This window comes from Chelonoidis abingdonii, chromosome 14, assembly GCF_003597395.2.
Source record: "Chelonoidis abingdonii isolate Lonesome George chromosome 14, CheloAbing_2.0, whole genome shotgun sequence".
NCBI lineage: Eukaryota > Metazoa > Chordata > Testudines > Testudinidae > Chelonoidis > Chelonoidis abingdonii.
In genome coordinates, this window is record NC_133782.1 from 39,312,280 (window position 1) to 39,316,146 (window position 3,867).

Sequence of the window (3,867 nt, forward strand, 5' to 3'; positions counted from 1 at the left end):
TATGACAGTGGCAAAGAAGGCTGTCACACACCACACTTCCTCTGGGACACAGGTTTTATTTAATTAACATTACACAACATAATTTGGGGTGAAAGAAAAGTCATTATATACAATTGTAATTCCAACTACAATATATTTTGTCCATAATTTAAATTAAGATAGGGAAAGGGAATTAATATTTTTGACTGTACTGATAATAATAACAATGCTTCTCACTTGCATAGCACATTTCTTCTAAAGATCTCAAAGTACTTCTGGCCTGTTGAACTGATTCCAGGTCACCTAACTACTCATTCACTGCTCTTCCCATTATTCCACATTGCCTGCACAAAAAGATATCCTTACTACAGTGTGCCATATTCTTAGCCATAGAGTTCTGAAGAAATACTCCCAACTCTGATAAAAATTCTGCTTTTTTGATTACACTCAAAATTTTCAGAACATCTCATGCAATTTTATGGCAAAGCCTGTCTCCCTTATTAGGTGTGTTCCACAGAAGAATAAAATATTTAAGACTGGCTACTCTTCTGTGAAGAATTATCAATGGGTCAGTTATAGCTACATTTAGAGACTGCATCTCACTCTGTGAACAAAGAAGGCATTTGTGGACCTCTGAGCCAAGGCAGGTCAGATATCCCAGAGAGAAACTCATGAAGATTATGGTTCATCTCTTCAGCTGATGGAGGTATTCAGAGCTATGCTAGCCTAAGATTTGGGTCAAGCTTCCTCAGTTAGAATCAGTTTCCAAAGGAGATTAAGCTAATTAGGTCACATTATAAGGTACTTCTTTAGAAAGGCTTCTCATCATAACCAGAATGTCATTTACCACCTTTAACCTAAAAAGAGAACTTTTCCTAAAGAGACTTTTAACTGAAGAAGGGACAAGAGCCCAGGATTATAGAAGAGCTTGGTAGCTGAATCCGTTTAGCCAGGGAGGTGTTCTGATACAACATGAATGAAGAAACAGCAGGCAGAGATAACATAGAAAAATACCTCAAATATATTAGATCAGTTCCAGTGGTTCAGGATCTTTGGTCGTTTCAAAAGATTCAGTGTTGTCCTGATCTGCAACCTTTCTTTTTATGATAAGTTCTTTAACGCTTTCCAGAAAGAACTAGCATTTTAACTGATGGGTTTGGAGTAATTATGAGAGCACCTGTGTGTGTCTATTGGGATCTGTCCCAGCTCAGGGACCAGAAGAGCTTGTTATGGAGGCTCAAAAGTGTTGCATTAATTAGGTACCAAATTGTAATTTTAACCAGTTTTGAGCAGACATCTGAAGGCAGTGATGTCTTCTGGCTAATGCACAAGTATGGCAGTCAATGGATGATTTCATCTGGAGACTATTCCATGGACTACCAAAGGAAGCATTTGAGTGGATTAAATTCCTTGATTCTCACCTGGTCAATGTTAAGAACATAATACAAGCCATAAATGGGTCAGAACAAAGGTCCATAGCTGAATATCGACTGTCTTCTAACAGGGAATGCCAGGTGCTTCATGAGGGAATGTAAGCAGAAGCAGATAATCATTCAATGTGATCATCCCTTCGTCACCATCCCACTCCTGGCGAACAGAGCAGGAGACACCTCCTTCGCTCATCTGGCTAAGTAGACGAGTGTGGAGCTATCTTCCAAGGACGTTATAAATTCCTTTTTGTTTGGAACCCGGTTAACTGTCTTGGTCTTGCAAACCTCGCTCGGAAAAAGAGTTCCACAGTTGGAGCCGCATGGTATGAACCGTTGTTTATTTTAAACCCTGTTGCGATCAGTAATTCTCATTAAGAGATACCTAGTTCTTGTGTTACTACTAGAAGGAGTAAATAGAACTTCCTTTTTAATTTCTCCACATCAAAGTATGATGTGGTTAGACCTGATCATATCCCCCGGAGAGAGCAAGCTCCCCTGCCGCAGTGGGCCTGCCTCGTGACTTCGGGAATGTAGCTCATTCCAGCTCGGAGCGCCCTTGCAGGGCGCAGTGGATGCCCACTGCATGTTGGGGCGCTCGGGACGGCCCGCCAGGACTGGTGCGCTTTATCTGGTGTGCTGCCCTCGCGGCAAGAACCTTTCGTCTCTCAGAATCTCCTGTCGCAGGGAACCCACCCTATCCCACCGTCCCAGATCAGCTACTGGCAGTCATCAGAATAGAGAGAGAGAGAGACGCGCACTCATCCATGGCCGAGAGTTGGTTGACCTGCTGCTTTGCCTACCGCCTGGGTTCCTCTGCAACCCAGTAACTGTTGGCCTAGCAGCACAGCGGGCTTTGTCCAGGCTGGGAGCTCCTCGTCTCTGCCTTTTCCCCAGGCTGCGCCACTCAGGTACAAACCTGCAGCCCAGGCCCTTGTCCTTATCTAAAACGAGAGAGACTCCTGAGCCCGGCTCACAACGCTCTTATAGCAGGCCTACTATGGCCTGAGGGGGGCATGGCGCACGCTGCAGTCATTCAATCCCACAGGAGATACTACACTATGATCCCAGGCTGTAAACCGTTCAGGCAAGGAGCAACCGGTAACAAGCGACTGCTAAGAATTCGCAACAGTGAAAAGATCACTCTTATTATCTCGCCTCACATAAAAAGCGTTCCTTACCGCATATTTTTGTTGCCTATTCCATTTGGCTTTTGCTGGAGAGGGTGAAACCCAGACGCACAAGATCAAGGATGTGGGATACCCTGGAATTTATAGAAGAAGCAGAGAATTGTTGGCGGCACCTTGTCATTTCTAAAGAGGCCCAGCAGGCATTGTGCTGTTGGATTGCTCTGGTACATTGAGGGGACTGTTTTGCCAAGAGTACTATCTCACATGACTCACAGATCACTTTCCATAGTGTGTAACAGCCTAGATTTAAATTAAATATCTGTATGTATAGCGATGGATAGGTTTTCGCAGTGTGTCATTAAGTCTTGCATTATCAATACCTGAATGTCCAGCTGCAGTTTGTGGGCCTCCCGCGTCACTCCAATTTTTGAGGATTCCTGTAACTCGTCCTCAGTTCGCTTGAGAGATAACTATCTTTGTAGTAGGTGTGTATGGCAAAGTGTTGCAGTTGCATCAAGTACCCATTTCCCAGATATTTTAGAATTGGGAATATTGCCTGGGCCAGTACAGACGCCTGGAGGAGACGCGATTATTTACGCCTTTCTCCATTGCGTCAGAACTGACATGTTGTTCTATCTTGTTCCTCGCTTAAAAAGATGGACTCCCTTGTCCCATGACGACTTATTTGGCTTATGCAGCTATTGTGAAGGATTGTCAAGCTTATGAATGAAAATCTAAGTACAAGCTAAGTATCACTGGATACCCTTTCCACATGCTGTGGACAACCTCAGCGACTGTCTTTGGGGTGCTGTAAGGCCCCCCCTCCTCCAGGGGCAGAAGCCTGTTCAAGGGAAGCATAGAGTGATAAGGCATTTGCGATTCCCCTGACCATGCGGAGAGCCAGCTCGGGCTGATGGAGGAAGCATGGAAGGAGACAGTGAGCAGCAGGCGCTGGGGGCAGGTGAGAAACTTCAAGCTGCAAAGAGGGCAGTGGAATGCACAGTCCCTCGAAGAGCCAGGTGACTCCTCCAGAGCCCTTCCTCTGCCCTGCTCCATGTGTGCAGCTGCTTCTGTTCCTGTCCCCCAATCCCACCATCCCTGTTGGTTCATCCCTGGAGTTACTCTTGACCACTTCAGACTGGGAGTGTCCTCCTGTCTGCTCTGCAGGGAGGGAGAAGGTGATGGTGGGGTGTCCTCCTCCCCCACGCCTATGTACGCTATTTCCACTGAGCTGGAGTGACAGGATGAGGGAGAGGGGATCTGTGTGTGCTGCTGTCTTCTGGGTCCGGAGCTGCTGGCAGCTGCTTGTGGCTGAACACGCCTAGTTCAAG